Source organism: Apium graveolens, chromosome 6, assembly GCF_009905375.1.
Source record: "Apium graveolens cultivar Ventura chromosome 6, ASM990537v1, whole genome shotgun sequence".
Lineage (NCBI taxonomy): Eukaryota > Viridiplantae > Streptophyta > Magnoliopsida > Apiales > Apiaceae > Apium > Apium graveolens.
In genome coordinates this window covers 278,250,800-278,271,796 of record NC_133652.1, presented here as the reverse complement: position 1 = coordinate 278,271,796, position 20,997 = coordinate 278,250,800, and positions in this window count along the sequence as shown.

Sequence of the window (20,997 nt, the reverse complement as noted above, 5' to 3'; positions counted from 1 at the left end):
AGGGTACATACATCCAGAAAGTGCTTAAAAGGTTTAGCATGGAAAACTCCAAAAGAGGTCTCATACCGATGAGCCATGGAGTGTCCCTTTCCAAAAAGATGTCTCCTAAGACACCTGAGGAAAGAGAGCGTATGAGTAAGATTCCTTATGCTTCAGGAATAGGATCTATCATGTACGCAATGTTATGTACTAGGCCTGATGTTGCTTATTCAATCAGTGTGACGAGCAGATATCAGTCCAATCCAGGTGAAGACCACTGGAAAGCAGTGAAGAACATCCTTAAGTACTTGCGAAGGACTAAGGATATTTTTCTTGTTTTTGGTGGCGGATCTGAGTTGAAAATAGAGGGTTATACTGACTCTAGTTTTCAATCAGAAAGTGATGATAGCAAATCCATGTCAGGGTACGTGTTTACTCTGAACGGTGGTGCGATTAGTTGGAAGAGTTCCAAACAGTCTACAACGGCTGACTCCACAGCGGAAGCAGAATATATAGCTGCAAGTGAGGCTGCAAAAGAAGCCGTTTGGATGAGGAAATTTGTTTCTGAGTTGGGAGTTGTTCCTAGCATTGAGGAGCCTATTGTGTTGTATTGTGATAACAACGCAGCAATAGCACAAGCCAAGGAACCTAGGTCTCATAAAAATTCCAAACATGTTTTGCGACGCTTTCATTTGATTAGGGAAATCATTGAAAGAGGAGATGTCAAGATTGAGAAAGTTGACACACATAACAACGTAGCAGACCCACTCACAAAGTCATTATATCGGATTCACTTTGATCGTCATAAAGAAAAGATGGGTATTAGATACCAGGGTGATTGGCTTTAGTTCAAGTGGGAGATTGAAAGTGTTTGTCCTAAATCCAATCATGTATGATGAGTTAGGAAGAACTTTCTTGTATTCCTATTTGATTTCATTTTGAATTAATAAAAGACTTGTTATATTTTTATGGGCCTTATCTATTTAAAGTATATTAAATAAGATGTTCCATAGTTTAGAGTAAAGCTTCTAGAATTATAATGAGATTATAATAATGGGATCTAGAAGATGACAACTCTGGACTTAAACAATTCCTGATCATAGGATAACTAATCGGATGTTAGTGGATCCGCAAAGATTGGTACATACTATGCTTGCTCCCTTTAGGAGGATGTCTGTTCTCATAGGCATTTGTGTGGTGACACTATAGCTGGTATGTAGGTGCTTATTAGGGAATAAGTTCACTGAACATGACTTGATAAGTTGAACAACTAATGGAGATTACTCACGTGTCAATAGTTATTCACTGAGTGATAGTTGTACAAGTGTCCTTAGACTTGAGATCGTTAAAGGTATCTTATATATAATGAACTGTGCTTTAGTTTAGTCCTTAGTCTCAAGGACATCCATTAGGTCTATTCTGGGAATAGGGATTTGTGTATAGAGATAGTTAACGTCAATAGAGGATCTACCCCTTCCAGTATAGGAAGAGAATATCCTATGTTATTCTTAGTATGCGAGTTCTGGAATCTCTGGCCAGAGTGTATGAAATTAGAAAGGAGTTTCTAATTTGCATGAATATGAACTTTGCATTATGAATAAAAAATCATATGATTAAATTTGATAGGCTTGACACAAGATCCATGCCTTGTATTTAATTGGGATATTAGAAGGGTAGAAGGAATTCATTGTACGGTAACTAGTCACTGACAGGTTCTTGATATTCTAAGCAGTGAATTCATATTATCCAGATAGTCGCGATATGTTGAGAAGCATCACTCACGATGTAGAATAAATATAATTAATCAGTTAATTATATTTAGTGAATTTTAATATTCATATAAATAATTAATAAAAGTTTATTATTATTTATTTCTACTACCGGCATAATATTGAACCTACAGGGTCACACCATAAAAGAATATTTTCTTTGATGAAATAATGAGAGAGAGAATTATTTTCTAAATAGTTAAGAAAAGAAATAATGATTAAAATAGTTTTAATTATTATTAAAGCATTTTATGAAGATAAAATATGGGGGGGTTAATATATATAAAGATATATTATAAAACCCTAGGAGAGTCCTATAAAAAGAATGAGATGGATGGCTCAAAAATATAACACACACAATTTTGGTTTTGTGAAAACCCTAGCCTCCATCTTCTTCTTCTCTCTCTCTCTCCCAAAAACTCCATTTTATAAAAGCTTAGTTTTATAAAAAGGTTCATTGAAGCGGATTGTTCTTGGTGGATACCGGTAGAGTGCTTCACACACTGAGGAGCAACTGCTAGCACTCCAATTTTATAAAGCTTCAATTCACGAGGTATAGTTTCGATTCCTCAGTTTTTCCCTTTTATACGTTTTTCTATATGTGCGGTATATGGTTTTTACGGAATAAATGTTATTTCGCGCTTCCGCTCATCCGTAAATTCCATCACAAGTTTCCTTGGGTCCTGCCTTATTAGCTTTCTTCTTCTGTTTCTTAGGTCTTATCTCATTTGACTTAGGAATTTCAGATTCTTCCTTAGTCATTTGGGTTGGACCTTTGAAACCATTCAATGCAACAAAATTATCATGCATATTATGGCTAACAGGAAATGGCATGCTTGGTGTAAACATGTTATTCCAGTAAGGCATGCTAAATGGCATTTGAGGCATACTGTATGCAGCATAATATGGATTAGGTGCAAATGGCATATTAGCAAACTGTGCATTCATGTTCTGTGTAGGCATAGCATTAACAGGCATGGGAGGCATGGCATTCATGTTAGGAAATTGAAACTGAACTGACATGGGAGTAGGCATGGCAGATTTGCAATTAACAGACAAATGATTTACACTACCATATTTGACACAGATTTTTCTAGGAGCATATTTATCAGGTGTGTAGTTATTGTGTTTGTTAATCCCTACTTTACCATTCCTATTGTTTTTCCTTTTACTCTCTGTTTTTACCTCAATTTTCTCAAGTCTGTCACTTAACTGTTTGACAGTCATGTGACCAACATTAGCCTTTTTCCCTTTCTTAACTTGACTTGACTCTCCTGAAACAAAGTTCTTAGAAACAGACCCATACTTCTCATTCAGCTTGATTAGTTTGGCTTTGTTAATGGGCTTGCTCACAGCCGACGGATGAGGATTTTCATCTTTCGACGGATAACACTTTTTGTTATCCGACGGATAGTCCTCATCATTCGTCGAGTCTACATCTGTTAGCAAACCATCTACCAAATTAGGTTCTAGTTTCTCTTTGCTCTTTTTCCAGGCTTCATCACAAAAAGACTCAATTCCTTGAACTTTGGTGATTTGAGCATGGACATCCCTGGATGTTTTTCATGCTTTAATCACCTCTTGTTCACGCTCGAGCTGCTTCTTTAAAATCTCTTCCTTTTTCAAGGACTCAGTTAATTCCTCCTTGGCAATCTTACACTCAATTCTTAGTTTCTCAAAATCAACAAACTGAGACTCGAGCACATTATTCCTCTCACTTAAAAACAAGTTGTTTTCTTTGATTTTAGCATTTTCTTTAGTAAGAGACTTAAGTGTAATACGCAAATGATATAATTCTGTAGACATGTCATTTATGGCATCATTACACTCAGCTTTAGATAAATGTGCAAGGTTTGTAGTAATTACCTGATTACTTGAGGAACTTGTATCTGTTTCATCAGACTTGGCCATTAGGGCTAGATTGACATAGCTGACATCTTCATCTTCATCCAAACCATCTGCTGCCCAGTCATTCTGTTGTGTAATAAAAGTTCTTTCCTTTTGTTTGAGTAGATCAAAGTAGTTTTGCTTATAATCCACAGACTCAAACCTTTTCTTACTGGAATCTGACTTTCTACACTCATTTGTAAAATGCCCTGCCAAGCCACATTTGAAACATTTGAATTTTGACGTATCCGCCATGTTTCTATTTGGCTTGGCTGCTCCAATGTTCTTCTTGAACTTGAGCTTGGCAAATCTCCTGGAAAGAAATGCTAGGTGCTCATCAATGTCCTCCATGTCATCTTGGCTCAATGAATCTTCACTTTCTACTGCAAGCCCCTTGCCCTTATTCTCACAGACCTTAGAAGTTGACTCAACAGCTTCCATCTTCACTTCCTTCTCTATTTCCAAATCAGCAACTAGTGCAATGGATCCTCCTTTCTTCTTTCCTCTCTCCATCCTTTCATCTTGCTCTATCTCAAGCTCATAGGTCTTCAGGATGTCATACATTCTCTCCAAAGTAAACTCTTTAAAATCTTGTGAGTTTCTTAATGAGACTGTCATTGGTTTCCATTCCTTTGGAAGAAATCTAAGGAATTTCAGATTAGAGTCTTAATGAGTATTTAGTAGTTTTTGAAATCTTCTAAAAATGTCAGTGAGTGACTCACTTTCCTCATTGTGAAAATGCTCATACTGCTGAATCAAGAGCTGCATCTTGTTTTCTCTAACTTGCTCAGTGCCATCACAGATTATCTGTATAGTATCCCAGACTTCCTTGGCAGTTTTGCAGTTGATAATGTTGTCAAACATGTCTGCATCAACTCTATTGAACAGAATATTCATGGCCTTTTTATCCTTCCTGACTTGTTCAATGTCAGGATCAGACCATTCGTGCCTTGGCTTGGGAACTGATGGCTCGTTTCCTGTTGCAGCTCTCATTGGAACATGAGGGCCTCTTTCTATGCAGTCCACATAGGCCTCATCTTGAGAAAGCATATGAAGATGCATCTTTACCTTCTAACGATGGTAATTATCTTTATCTAGAAAAGGAATCTTGACTCCAACGTCTTTCTTGTTCATCTTGCTGAATTGTTTTGATATTTAAACTCTTTGTAGATTAAGAGCTTGCTCTGATACCAATTGTTAGTCCCTTAACAATATAGCAAGAATTACAGAAGGGGGGTTGAATGGAATTCTTGAACCTTTTTCTCGAAATAAAAATGTTCAACTCGAATATAGATCTAAGTGTTTTGATTAGCACAATGCGGAATAGAAACTTAATTGAATCAAGACATAAGTCATTAAAAACAAGAGTCTTTAAAAACTTTCTGGTGGATTTAAACAGTTCCACCAGAGATATATATTATATATCGAGAGAACTCTGTGTGCAAGAATGCTCACAGCTGCTTACAAATTGAACTACTGAGAATACAGGGAAATGTTAAAGATTCTGCTTACAAAGATTTCTCTGTTTTTGTATCTCAGCTGTCTTATTTTTATTTGCTACGTTCTTGGTTCATATATATTACCAAGATTACAAAGTCAAAAAGACTGAATAAATATAAAAACTATCAGTCTTAAGCTTTTCTACTTTTCATCCTCTATTACCCAGTTAATGGGCTTCCACAGTAGATTTGTATACATCTCGACGGCTGTGCTCAGCTTTCACTGTTCAACTACTGTTTGAATTCTTTACATGATCATCCGTTGGACTTTATGAACATCCGTTGGATATATGATAATCTGTCGACTTTCTGAACATCTGTTGATGGCTTCATTGATCATCCGTTGACTGCTATATTAAACATCCGTTGATAGTCATTTGATCATCCGGCGATGGCTTTGTTAATCATCCGTTGGTAGCTATTTTGGCACTTGACTACATTTCACTTATGCAGAATTACAAGACATCATTTATATACAATTAATCAACCTATTCTACATATCTAGTTAAAGTCAACATGACTTATAGGCTACTACAGAATCTATACAAAGATGTATACAGAACTGTGCTACAGACTCATTCTTGAAAGGAATATGTCCTAAGTCCAATCATGTATTAGGATTTAGGAATAACTTTTATGTAATATATTTTGATTTCATTGATATTAATAAAAGACTTGTTTTATTTTTATTACGGGCTCTATCTATTTAAGTGTTTAAATAAGATATACCATAGTTTAGAGTAAAGCTTTTTATGGATTATGATGAGATCATAATAGTGAGACCTAAAAGATGATAACTCTAAATTTAAATAGTTCCTGGTCATAGGATTACTAACTGGTAATTAATAATCTGCAAAGATCGGTACATACTATAATTGCTTCATTATCTGTTCTCATAGACATTTGTGTGGTGACACTATAGCTAGTATGTAGGTGCTTATTATAGAATAAGTTCACTGAACATTACTCGCACAGCTGAACAACTGATGGAGTTCACTCACGTGTCAGCAGTTGTTCACATAGTGATAGTTGTACAAGTATCCTTAGATTTGAGGTCATCATAGTCATCTTGTGTACACTGAACTATGCTTTGGTTTAGTTCTTAGTCTCCAGGGACAATTATTAGTGCTCTACTGGGTATAGGAATTTGTACACGAAGATAGTGTATGATCAATAAAGGATCTACCCCTTCCAGTGAAGGAAGCGAATGTTCAAGGCTGATCCACTTATGCTAGTTCAGGAATCTCTGGCCAGAGTGAATGAAATTAGAAAGGAGTTTCTAATTTGCATAGAACTAAGCATAGTAAATGGTAAGCAAGTGATTAAATTAGATAGGCTTGACACGAGATCCATGCCTTGTATTTAATCAAGACATTGTAGGGTAGAAGGAGTTTATTGTACGGTAACTATTCACTGAATAGGTTCTTGGTATTCTAAGCAGTGAATTCATATTATCCGGATAGTCGGGATATGCTGAGAAGTATCCCTCACGATGTAGAATAAATATGATTAATTAATTAATCATATTTAATAAATTAGAGAATTTATATAAATAATGATAAAATAGTTTTATTATTATTTATTTCTACTACCGGCTTAATATTGAACCTACAGGGTCACACCATAAAAGGAGAATGATTTAATGGTGGAGGAATTAATTAATAATGGCTAATAATTAATTAATTGGCAAATTTAATAATTGATTAAATAAGATTTAATTGATTATAAATTAATTAAAAAAAGTTCTTAATATTATTAATTAAGAATTTAATTTTTGGAAATTAAATTAAGAGAGAGAATTATTTCTAAAATGTTTAGAAAAATGATTAATAATTAAAAGGTGTTTTAATTATTAATGAGAATAATAAATGGGATAATAATAATAATACTTATGGGAAAATTTCAGCTGAAAATTTTGCCTATAAATATACTATTATAAACCCTATTTTAATTCTAACCCTAACCCAAAAATTTTATAAAACCTAATTCTCTCCACCTCCTCCTCCTCCTTAACGTCGTTTTCTTGGTGGATACCGGTGGAGTGCTTCACGTTTGAGGAGCAGCTGCTAAGGATCTCCGATCGTTGCTTTTGGATCGCATATTAAAGGTTAGTAATCGATCCCAATGTTTTTACCACGATTTATATGCTTTTATTTGGAATTTGTATGCGAAAAGTGTTTTACCATGCCTCCGCTGCGATTAAAAATCCAAACAATGGTATCAGAGCCTAGGTTGTATGCATATAGATCTGTGGTAAAAATTTCAGAATTTTATGTGCTTGTATGAATTTATTATGATTTTTACAAGTTATATCATGGATTAATTTTGCCTGATGAGAAATCGTTTCTCAGAATAATTTTGAATGTTGATCTGGGTTCTACAAGTATTGTAGATCGTCTGGGTATTTTTTCATAATTATATGATGTATAGATTTTTTATTATGAATTTCTGAAATTGTTGTAATTAAAATTCGTAATTAAATAAGTATATATATGTATATTCTGTTGTATATATATATATTTGTATATCTGATATGTTGTGCTGCTGCACGGAAACAAGCAAAGACAGAGAATGTCAGGCACGGCAATCGAGACGATGTCAGGCGGCGGCGAATCGCAGAAAGGGGAAATACCGCGCGTCGACCACGCGCTCGTGGGCCTCACGCGCTGGCGTGCCACGCGCGGCGCGTGGTAGACACGCGTTGGTGACGTCATGCTGACATCATCAGATGACGTCATGCTGATGTCAGCATAGGGTTCTGGGCGCGTGAAGCGCGTGGGCGCGTGGGCGGAGTTCTGACACGCGCCTGACAGCGCGTGTGCGCGTGGCCACGCGTGGGGGACCTTGTTTCGGCGCATGACGGCGCGTGCTAGCTCAGATTTGGGCGATTTTGGTGCCGTTGGATTCGTCTTTTCGAGACGCTTCTAATGGTATATTATATGATATTTTATGAAATTGTTTCGAACTGTTTATAGCTAACAGAAGTGTTTTTAAGCTATTTTTGACTATTTTAATTGCTTTTAAATGCTTCATGTGATACATAGAGATGTATAATGCTTAGACCTATATGCTAGATGATGTAACATGCCTGCCTTGATGTTTATTCATGTTTATATATGTGATATATGCTTAGTTTATCATGCGATGATAGATTTAGGTGAACTTAAATGAACATAAGGCGTTTGTTAGACAACCTAGTATAGTGAAATTGTTTCATAACCTTAATAACAATATTATGAATACAATCATGAGATTCTTGTATTTATGAAACACATAATTGAATATGAATTTTCGATATGAGAGAAAGGATGATTCTGTCAACAACAGATTTCTATCTGTAAGAAAGGGTTATTAAGTGACGCCTCTTGACAATGCTCCACCCGATCTGGGAATCATCTGATTATTGATTATTGATTTGAAATATTTAATTTAAAAGGAAGAATTTCTTTATAATATGATTATGATTGTAACGTAATATAATCCCTCTAAAATTAAATAATATCAAGTAGTAATTGGCCAATGATACAACGGGCTTGTGTCGGTCATAGCCTTCCAACATGATAGAAAAGTAGTTCTTATTTTTGAATCATTGTCGTTTCGTGCTACAGCCGAGGGCTTTGATTTCGAAATAAGAAATACTTGTCTATTACATAGAGATGTGTACATTGAATAAGAATCTAAAGGTCGTTACGTGCCACAACCGTGGGCCTTTGGGGACTGATTCAAATGTACGAAATGTTGGGTTAGACTTGACTTAGAATATTGAGTTTGTCATGCCACAGCCGTGACTCAATTATTCAAGAGGCTAAAGTTTGATTAAGGAATAACATTAGATGTAATTGACAAGAGTTGTCTGCCTATTGAACATTACATGGCGTTTCGTGCCACAGCCGGGGTTGTGTAATGGAATGTAGGATCCCTATTCCCACTAGCATTATGAATGCTTAATTTTTCACGTAGGGGGTTGAATAAATTAGATAAACTAGTGGGAGTCACTTATGAATGAAGACCCGATTCATATAGTGTTTTAAAATGAAATCGAATATTTGCTAAGTGTTGTTATGTGTTTATCATTTACAGATTTACAATATACATTATGTCTTCTGCACTATCACTCAGGAGCATACTGGATGCTCACAAGTTGATTGGTCCAAATTATGCTGACTGGCTTCGAAATTTGAGAATTGTTCTCAGGATTGAGAAGCTGGAATACGTGATTGACTCACCTAAGCCTACTGAACCTGCTAGTGATGCACAGAATGATGAACATATTGTGTATCGTAAGTGGGTAGATGATGCAAATGTTGATCAATGCATCATGCTAGCTTCCATGAACATTGAGCTATAGAAGCAACATGAGCATATGGATGCTCACACTATCCTCATGCATCTACAAGAGTTGTATGATGTGGCAGGGAGGACAGCTCGATATGAGATATCGAAGGAGCTGTTCGGTTGTAGGATGTCTGAGGGATCATCTGTGAATGACCATGTACTTAAGATAATCAATTTGATTGAACGTCTTGGACAACTTGGTTTTGCCATGGATGGGGAGCTGAGCCAAGACTTGGTCTTGCAATCGCTTCCGATTTCGTTCTTGCAGTTTGTTGTGAACTTTCACATGAATAAGTTGGATGTCAGCCTGCCTGAACTCCACAACATGTTGAAGACTGCGGAATTAAATTTTTCCCCTAAGAAGAGTTCTGTTCTTCTAATTGGTGAAGGTTCCAATCCTAAGAAAAGGAAGAGGAACCCTTCCAAGAAGAAGAAAGTAGGTGAGAAAACGCTGGTTCCACCAAAAGCTGATGACCCCAAGAGCAAAGTTGTTTGCTTTCACTGTAACAAGGTGGGGCACTGGAAGAGGAACTGCAAGGTTTACTTTGCAGAATTGAAGAAGAAGAAGGGTAGTGAGACTACCACTTCTGATTCAGGTATGTTCATGATAGAAGTGAATATGTCATTAAATCAAATTTCTACTTGGGTATTAGATACCGCCTGTGGTTCTCATATCTACAATTTATTGCAGGGACTAAGGAGAAGTAGGACTCTTGAGGAAGAGGAGGTGATTCTACTGATGGGAAATGGAGCAAGAGTTGCTGCTGAAGATGTAGAATCATTTCATTTACATATGCCTACAGGCAAGACTATTGTTTTTTAAATAATTGTTATTTTGTTCCCTCGATTGTGAGGAATATTATTCCCATGTTAGACTTGGCTGGATTTTCATTTATTATTGAGAATAATGAATGTTCTATTCTTAGAGATAATATTCTTTATGGACGTGGTACTTTAAATAATGGTCTGTATGAATGTGACATAATTTACTTCAGATTGAACAAACTAATAAAAGAAAAGGGATGATGAAAATCTCACTTCATTGTGGCACTGCAGTCTCCATTTAGTAGACATGGAGAGAGGGCTGCAAATTTGCTAGGAATGGTACACACAGATGTATGTGGACCAATGTCTACGCAAGCCATAGGTGGATTTTCATACTTCATTACTTTCATGGATAATAGATCTAGATTTGGATATGTCTTTGATGAAACACAAGTCTGAAGCCTTTGAAAAGTTCAAAGAGTATAAGTATGAAGTAGAGAAACAAACTAAACATAGTATTATAATTTTTCGATTAGATCGAGGTGGTGAATACTTGAATGGAGAGTTTCTAGATTATCTCAAAGTAAATGGTATAGTCTCCCAGTGGACGCCTCCAGATTGGTATCTGAAAGGAGAAATCGAACTTTGTTAGACATAGTTCGGTCCATGATGAGCTATGCAAATCTTCCAGTATTCCTATAGGGTTATGCATTGGAAACCTCAGCATATTTACTGAATAAGGTGCCTTCCAAATCTGTTCCTCAAACTCCATATGAGATATGGAAAGAAAGGAAACCGAGTCTTAAACACGTTAAGATTTGGAGATGTCCAGCTTATGTCAAGTAAGTTGACCCAGATAAGCTGGAATATCGATCCGTAAAATATAGTTTTGTGGGATATCCTAAAGAGACTTTAGGGTATTACTTTTACACCGATCATCGGGTGTTTGTCTCCAGACATGCTACCTTCTTGGAAAAGGAGTTTATCCTTGAAGGAAACAGTGGGAGCAAAATTGAACTTGATGAAGTTCAAGAAGCACAAACTACTACGGTTCAAGTGGAAACACCTGTTCAGACTGAACAACCTTCTGTGGAACAGCCCATTCGCAGGTCAGGGGGAGTGTCTCGCCAACCTGAGAGGTAATATGGCCTTGTCATTGAGAATGACAATGAGTTGTCGATCATTGATGATGACGACCCTGTGACCTATAATGAGGCTATGAGTAGTGTTGACTCAGAGAAATGGCATAGTGCCATGAAATCCGGAATGAAATCTATGTATATGAGATACAAAAGAATGATTAGAGCAGATGGCCAGGTGGAGACCTTTAAGGCCAGGCTTTTGGGAAAAGGATTCAAACAAAGGCAATGGATTGACTTTGATGAAACCTTTTACCTGTAGCCCTGTTAAAATCAGTTCGGATTTTGCTTGCGAATGCTGCTTACTACGACTATGAGATCTGGCAAATAGCCAGATGGTTTTCTTTCCAAGAGAAATGAAAACCTAGTGTGTAAGCTGCTGCGAACCATATGTGGTTTAAAGCAAGCTTCTCGAAAGATGGAACATTCGTTTTGATAAGACAATCAAAGAGTTTGATTTTATCAAAAACGTAGATGAACCATGCGTCTACAAAAGGGTTAGTGGGAGCGCGATAACATTTCTTGTGTTGTATTGAAATAGAGTTGACACACATAACAACATAGCAGACCCGCTCACAAAGCTACTTTATGAAAGTCACTTTGATCGTCATAAAGACAAGATGGGTATTAGATACCAGAGTGATTGGCTTTAGTACAAGTGGGAGATTGAAAGGAATATGTCCTAAGTCCAATCATGTATTAGGATTTAGTAATAACTTTTATGTAATATGTTTTGATTTCATTGATATTAATAAAAGACTTGTTTTGTTTTTATTACGGGCTCTATCTATTTAAGTGTTTAAATAAGATATACCATAGTTTAGAGTAAAGCTTTTTATGGATTATGATGAGATCATAATAGTGAGACCTAAAAGATGATAACTCTAAACTTAAATAGTTCTTGGTCATAGGATTACTAACTAGTAGTTAATAATCCGCAAAGATCGGTACATATTATGCTTGCTTCATTATGAAGGATGTCTGTTCTCATAGACATTTGTGTGGTGACACTATAGCTAGTATGTAGGTGCTTATTATACAATAAGTTCACTGAACATGACTCGCACAGCTGAACAACTGATGGAGTTCACTCACGTGTCAGCAGTTGTTCACATAGTGATAGTTGTACAAGTATCCTTAGACTTGAGGTCATCATAGTCATCTTGTGTACACTGAACTATGCTTTGGTTTAGTTCTTAGTCTCCAGGGACAATTATTAGGGCTCTACTGGGTATAGGAATTCGTACACGAAGATAGTGTATGATCAATAAAGGATCTACCCCTTCCAGTGAAGGAAGCGAATGTTCAAGGCTGATCCACTTATGCTAGTTCAGGAATCTCTGGCCAGAGTGAATGAAATTAGAAAGGAGTTTCTAATTTGCATAGAACTAAGCATAGTAAATGGTAAGCAAGTGATTAAATTAGATAGGCTTGACACGAGATCCATGCCTTGTATTTAATCAGGACATTGTAGGGTAGAAGGAGTTTATTGTACGGTAACTATTCACTGAATAGGTTCTTGGTATTCTAAGCAATGAATTCATATTATCCGGATAGTCGCGATATGCTGAGAAGTATCCCTCACGATGTAGAATAAATATGATTAATTAATTAATCATATTTAATAAATTAGAGAATTTATATAAATAATGATAAAATAGTTTTATTATTATTTATTTCTACTACCGGCTTAATATTGAACCTACAGGGTCACACCATAAAAGGAGAATGATTTAATGGTGGAGGAATTAATTAATAATGGCTAATAATTAATTAACTGGCAAATTTAATAATTGATTAAATGAGATTTAATTGATTATAAATTAATTAAGAAAAGTTCTTAATATTATTAATTAAGAATTTAATTTTTGGAAATTAAGTTAAGAGAGAGAATTATTTCTAAAGTGTTTAGAAAAAGGATTAATAATTAAAAGGTGTTTTAATTATTAATGAGAATAATAAATGGGATAATAATAATAATAATATTTATGGAAAAATTTCAGCTGAAAATTTTGCCTTTAAATATACTATTATAAACCCTATTTTTATTCTAACCCTAACCCAAAAAGTTTATAAAACCTAATTCTCTCCACCTCCTCCTCCTCCTTAACGTCGTTTTTTTGGTGGATACCGGTGGAGTGCTTCACGTTTGAGGAGCAGCTGCTAAGGATCTCCGATCGTTGCTTTTGGATCGCATATTAAAGGTTAGTAATCGATCCCAATGTTTTTACCACAATTTATATGCTTTTATTTGGATTTTGTATGTGAAAAGTGTTTTACCATGCCTCCGCTACGATTAAAAATCCAAACAATTATTACATAAGCTACTCACTCGATGGATAATAAGTCAACATCCGTCAGGACTATAATGAGTTATCCGTCGGGACTATAATTTTTATCCGTCGAGTGCTACATTATTTCACTAAGTAAAATCTACTTAGATGTTTTGTTTATGAAATCATCAAGTACACAACATATGCACAACAGTAATCACGATAGATAACTTGTTCATTAACCCTTTATGTTGTCAAATTCTATAGACATATAGGGTCTCAACATAATTGGTGTCTATTCAGCTTCTATCTCTTTTGTGGATGTCTGGTAGTAGGGTATTCGTACATCAAAAGTTGGCGATTACTAGTTTCGTGTTATCTAATTAGTTGTCATCACTATTGAATGCTAAGATTAAGAACAAAAGGCTATTGAATGAAGTAGTAATGAAGTTAGAATCCTATATTTGTCTCATATAAGTAATTCAACCTCAATTCTCTTAGTTAATGCTATTTAGCATAATCTCTTAGTTTAATCAAAACCCAATTTGTTAATTGTCTTAGCATTGAATGATAGCCATACCATTGTTGTATAAGTGCATAAATTGAACTTAACCTAAACCAGTCTCTGTGGGAACGAATCCGATCTATATCTTATACTACTTGCGAATGCGTATACTTGCGTGTAATTTTAGCGCGTGTTTTCGCCCTAACAGGGCGCGCCGTCCTTCTGAATATAATTCTGAATTCTTTTCTTCTTCTTGCTGATTTGAGCCAGTCTTTTCATGAGCCTTTATTCCAACACCATCCAAACACCCAATTAGCACTATAACCATGCTATTTTACCTGATTACCTGAAAAATGCCTGCAATGCAAGAACACTACAAAAACACGTAAAAACACCAACAACTTGAGTACAAATATACCAATTCAAAGCTTTACGGAGCGTAATAAAGTGTCATAAATGTCACTCAACAATGGCTCTAATGGTAGACACATCATAAATATGCACATAAAAGAGAAGGCAAATAAAATTACAAGCAAAAACATATATGCAACTGACACAATAGGACGTGTCCAGGATAAAGACGCGCCCAACAATCATTAATCCCACCTTGTTTTAAATCAACTTTTTTCTTGATATCAATTTTCATTAGCTCTTCAACATCAAATCTTTTGACCTTCTCAGAGGCAGTTGGGATATGCTTTCCACTTACAAAATCACGATATTTGTAAAGGGTGTCTACTCTTTTAAAAAGAGCACCAACTCTTTTGAGGTTGGCCTCTGTAACCATATCCTTAAGGTTGAAATGCTTTTCAGCATACTTCAAAACCTTTTCAGTTCTTTTCTTCCTTTTTCTTGACAGTTCTTTTTCAGTTCCCTTGTCTAAAGAAAAAGAGTACAAGTCAATAAAATCAGTGTGAATTATAAAAAGGAGGACGCGTCCTAGACCTAAGACGCGTCATAAATTAACTTACTTGGGTCCAAATTGAAACGGACAGTAGCCCTCTTCACAATATAAAGATAAAAGAATGGTTTCTTCCAATCCCTTTCATGGCTGATTTTGCCTCCGTTAAAACCTTTTTTGTTAAGACATATTTTAACAACAAAAAAGTGATATCCAGAGATAGATCTTCTGATGCTGAAGAAGAAACTGAACTCCTTCATGGAGGGCGCACCCAGCTTGCAGTCATGGTACATAACATAAAGAGCCCATGCAAGATTATAGGAGTTTGGAGAGAGTGGGATAGGAGAAACATCGTACCATTTTAGAATCTTTTAATACATGGATGTAAGGGCGCACCCACACCCAAAAAAACAACTTTGGTCTCAACACCATCCAGGGAACACTTAGATTTTTGACGTTAAAAATATGAGGTCACATTCTAAGAAGAGGACGCGATCAGATGCCTTCATTGTCGTAATACTTCATACTTCACCCAATTTTCAAATCAGTGGCGGGAAGTTGAGACCAACAAATGTTAACTTCTTCTCTTTATTCCTCCAAACATTCTTTTTTAACTCAGAAAGATTTTCTAGTTCTTTCCAATCAAAGTCTAACTCCACATCTTTTGGCTCCCAATGCTCAAATAAAGAATCAGATTTTTGGGGAGAGATGGGATAATCTTCGGGTTCAGGATCCCTCCTTTCAAACTCACTCTCACTATGAGGAGAGTGCGCGTCCTGAACATGAACCACGTCCTCATAAATTTCCGTATCTTCATCATATCGAACGGGAGAATTTGATAGCTCTGGGTCAGATTTTACAGCTTGAGGCTGTGATTTGTGAGAGGAAGAGGGGACAATTTTATCATCTATACAATCTTCCATAGCAGTTGTATGTGTAGCTTGGAGAGTTCTCTTACGTTTAAGTTTCTTCTTTCCCATTCTTGAGATCAAGGGAACCTCGTCAACTAAGTTATGACTGGAAGCAGACATAATGGAAGATTTGGATTTAATTTTCTAAAAAATGCAAGCATCGGCGTCGAGAAAATAAGTGTTCTTATGATACTCAAGAAATTAAGGAATAAAGGAGATGAACTAGGGAGAACCAAAACCCAATCGTCTATTAAAAGCCTCAAAAGGATGAAAATGAGAAGATAAGACGCGCCTTCTCCTTCCAGCTGAAACAAGAAAATAAAAATGTTGAAGGCGCGTCTAGGAAGATAGATATTAAAAAAGAGAAGAAGGACGCGTCGAGAGGAAGAACGCATCCCAGGCTATAAAAGTATGAAAGGATGAAAAATGCTTGTGCGTTAAATGTGTCCTACTTATTTATTATACGAGGACTAGAATAGAAATAAAATTAAAAGTTCTACGCATGCAATAACGAAATCAATTAAAAGGCAAAGTATATGAGAACTAGGACGCGCCCTAGGACGAAGACGCGTCCTCATCATCATACAAGAATACGAATTGATTCAACTCAAATTGGGAAAAGTTTCTAAACCCTAGAAACATATGATTAAGAATCAGGGAAGCAAAATATAGCGGTTTTATCAAGATACATACACATATAGTTACAGAAAAATATGAAGAATAGTCAAGTACAAATATGAACACGAAACATTTTACGCATTTCCATGCAATTTATACGGTCAAAATCACAAAATAAACAAGGATTGAAGTACCTTTAAGTCTGAGAGTTGATTTGATGGATCAAAATGGCAAAAGGATGCAGAAATAACCGGAATCTGGGTTTTTACACTTCAGACGGCGGTAACAACAGTTTAGGAGAAAAAAGAGAGTAAAAATGAGGTTTTTTTACTTTACTGAGGCTATTTGTAGGCAAATACAAAAATGGGGGTGACAGGTGCGTAACAATTGTAAAAGAAAATAAAGCACGTGTCAAGAGTCAAAGACGTTCTTAAATGCAAAAATGCGCCCTGCCACGAAGGCGCACCCTCGTTTCGATTGAAAAAGTGATACAAATTTTTGCTAATATCTTTTTGTTAAAATTCCAAAAAAAAAATCAACTTCATATAGAATTTTGGAGGGTAGTTGTTATGGCCAAAATTTGGTCATGGATCATCTCAGGTTAAATACGGGTTAAATGGAATTAAATTGGGGGAAAAATATAGAGGAATAGATTTTAGGCTGTAATGGATGAGAGGAGGACGCGTCCTACCCCTAGGACGCGCCCTCGTTTGGTAAAATCCATGATATGGATTACTTGATTGTTAGATTACAATACAAGAAAAAATGTGTGCATTTCATAGAGTGAGGACGCGTTCTAGCCTAGGGAGATGCATGGCTTTAAATTTATTTGGATAGTTAGGCTTGTCCTCAGTGAGACCTGGAAACGTTCCGTGTCGTGTACAAACATTTCGTGTACTTTCGTGTTTTTCTGTACCAAACCTTAAACTCGAACCCGACCTAGATTTGCATTCGTGTACCAATTTGGTGACACTAACTCGGAACTAATATATTCATGTTTACCCGCTTTAGTACACTAAAGTACACGGATTATATACGAAAAATATTAATTTTTTAAAAATGTAATAGATAATTAAATGGTGAAGTGTTCACTCACATAGTCAAGAAACAATTGAATAGATTTTAGTATTTACAATTATATATATGTTATTTAGGATAGGTAAAATTCACATTTGGTGTTTATTATATATATGTATTTTATATATTTTTAAAATTTTAATTATTTGTTTATTTCGTGTACTTTCGTTTCGTGTCGTGTACCTATATTGAAAAATCAAACCCAACATTAATTATATTCGTATTTTTTCGTGTTCGTGTACTTTCGTGTTCATGTACCAAATTTTCAAACCCAAACACTAATTATTCGTGTCGTTTCGTACCGTGTTCACGTGTCGTATACCAGTATTGTCAGGTCTAGTCCTCACCCAGGACAAGGAAAGCAAGGACAACCTTTGGAAAAGAAAGACATGGAGAGAACAATGGAGATTATTTTTACTAACATATTTGTTGTAGGTACTCTTTAAAAAATTTTATCATTGAGTCAGTCAAGGAGGGGGATGTCCGTGAAAAGCTTAAAGGCCTCCACGGATATGCTTGATGATTGAAGGCCTCCTCATGTATTCAACGGGTGTCCTCATTTGGGATGTGGGGTTAACATTGGTGTGTTCTTTGGGAGCTCCATTCTTGTATTCAACAGGTGTCCTTGTTGGAGAACTTTGGAGTCATCCGGCACTTTGCACCTCAAATCTTGGGATCATATATCCATCTAGCGGAAGATGGATTCTGGAATGACTTCTACCAGGCCTTGGAATAAGAAGTCTAAGCCCATTAGAGTTTTTTTTCCCTAAGAACTACATCAAGCTTGATCCCTATATAAAGGGTATCTTGGCATATTAAAAAGTGTTGAATGTTAAGAGCTAAAAAGGGCCACCAATAACCTTAATCAATGTCATCCATCAATTAACACACAAACACCACACACCGCTTACTTTTCCGGTGAAAAACCACCATCGTAGATCTTAATTCAGGCGAAGAAGGTCGAACTTTGTTTTTACCAGATTGCTCCGTCAACAACGGGCTTAACTATTTTACAAGCAGATTCTAATTAAAATGTACACAAATATTTTATTTAAACACATCTCTACCTACTTCGTATAAAATCTTTTTTAGTAGAAAAATATAAACCATCACGAGCATTGCACAAAAAAGTAATCTAGTACATGTATGTATGTGAAAATGTAAATTTATTTTCTAGTTATTTAACTTAAATTTTAATTTATAGGTTAGGTCAATAAATTAGGTTTAACAAATTGAGCCCAGTCAAGTTTTGTCGAAAAAAATTGAGCTGGAAAAGTAATTTTTTAAATAAAATAAAAAGTCGTGTTCAAACTCGTTCGTTAATAAACAAGCTGAATGTGAACTTTTTGCAAAAATTCAAGTTGAGTGAAAGTGTTCGCAACTAATTTATATATTTTTTACTAGACCAAACCTGTTTCATTAAATATGACTTACATGATTTATATTTAAGTTAAATTTTGTAATAGAGCGAAATTTTGTAATCAAGCCACTCACGCCCAAATTACTTGCACTCTTTTTCTTGTATATCATAACATATATATTTTATAATATTTATATTGATTTATATTCTATGTATACCACCTATATTTTATCTTACATGACTTGAATTGTCCTATAACACATACTGCAATATTATATATTTGAGTATAATATCATATTTTATATTTTAGCATAATATCATGCAATATTATTATTTAGAAAGTAAATTTGTACTGCACTACGGCTGTCTAAAAAAATTTAAGATTTAAATGATATACATGAAACATTTGCCTATTTATCTACCTATTTAATATACATCTTCATCTTTCTTTCATATGAAGAAAGATGGTTCTGATAACTCCGATCACCATTTTCTTCCGAATAATAATTGTTTAATAAGAATTTTTATCGTTGTTGTACATCCTTTTTAGTGAAATTCGATTTTAATTCTCAGCCTCCTTCTAGTGCCAATTTATGAACAGAAAAATCTGGTATTAAAAACATTGGAGTTTGGTACATGAAGAAAGATCTATAAAATATGTCATTCCTTTGAAGAGTCATCGGACTACGGTATTTTGTTATGCAATAGCGGTCAAAATTTATCTTCTTAATGTTATAGGAAATTTCTTGTGTCGTCAAATTACCTGAAATCAAGATATAAGAACAAAATACCGAAAGAAATGTTAGAGGCACGTGAGCGACACGCTATCTTTAAAATATATAAGCCCCTTCCATGTATACTTCAAGGTGTTGCGGCTTCCGTCTCCCATGATACAACGAACAAAGGTAGTCTCAAGTACTTGAAGACCCGTATTCTACGAACCGATCAAATACTACTTTCTATCTCACAGAAATAATCACAGAAATAAGAACCTAGAGCTCTAAGTGGAATGCCAAAAAATGATACTTTATAATTTTGTGTGTGTTAAACTAATGAGGCAAGGCCTCTGGAAATAAACATGTAACTTATAATTTTATTAACTTTGTAACATCCAAAATTAATGATCAACTAAAATCATCACATTAATACAGGAATTATAGAAAATAAAATTTAATAAGTTACAAATCAAACAAAGTAAATGCAAATAAATTTATATTCAAATTTTTTCCAACAATCCCCCATATGAATATAAACTGACTTTGCAAAATGACTCTTTTAACACGGAGATAGAGAGTCACGGAGAAACCAGCATACGATAGTAGGAGTTACCCCTTGAACCTTGCCTTCTAAGATATATTTACAAAGATTTATGTTTTTTTTCTTAGAACTCTTAAACATTCGCCCCCACAAACTATCTAGGTTTTTCAATTTATAAGGATCAAGCACTGCCAAGTCTTTAATTACAATTAATTTTATATTAATTTTTTAATTTAAATGAAAATAATTAATATATAAAATTTATAAAATCTAGATAAATTATCTTTAATACGAGAATTCATAATTCTTTTTGTTACGATGACGTTCAAGAAGAAAGTGCAAATTTCATAAAAATAATTTTCAGTTTTCTAAGTACATATTTTAAGATACCTGATTGATATTATTATGATTTAAATGATACCCGTTAATATTACGGTATGATATTTACACAAGTGACCACTTTCCACTTTCATATTTAACCTTCTCAATAAATTAATAAATTTTTGTATTCCAAATTTACGACTAGCAAATTTAGCCCAGTTAGCATGTCAAACTAGGGTCGTAAACGAGTTAAATTGTTCGTAAGTTACTCGAGTTCGAGTCCTAAAATATTTAAATTTTGGCTCCGTAATAATTAGCTCGAGCTCGAGCTTGAGCTTGGTTCAGTAAATAATTTCAATAGTCGAACTCGAGTTTCAAATTACTTTGTTCATAAGATTCGC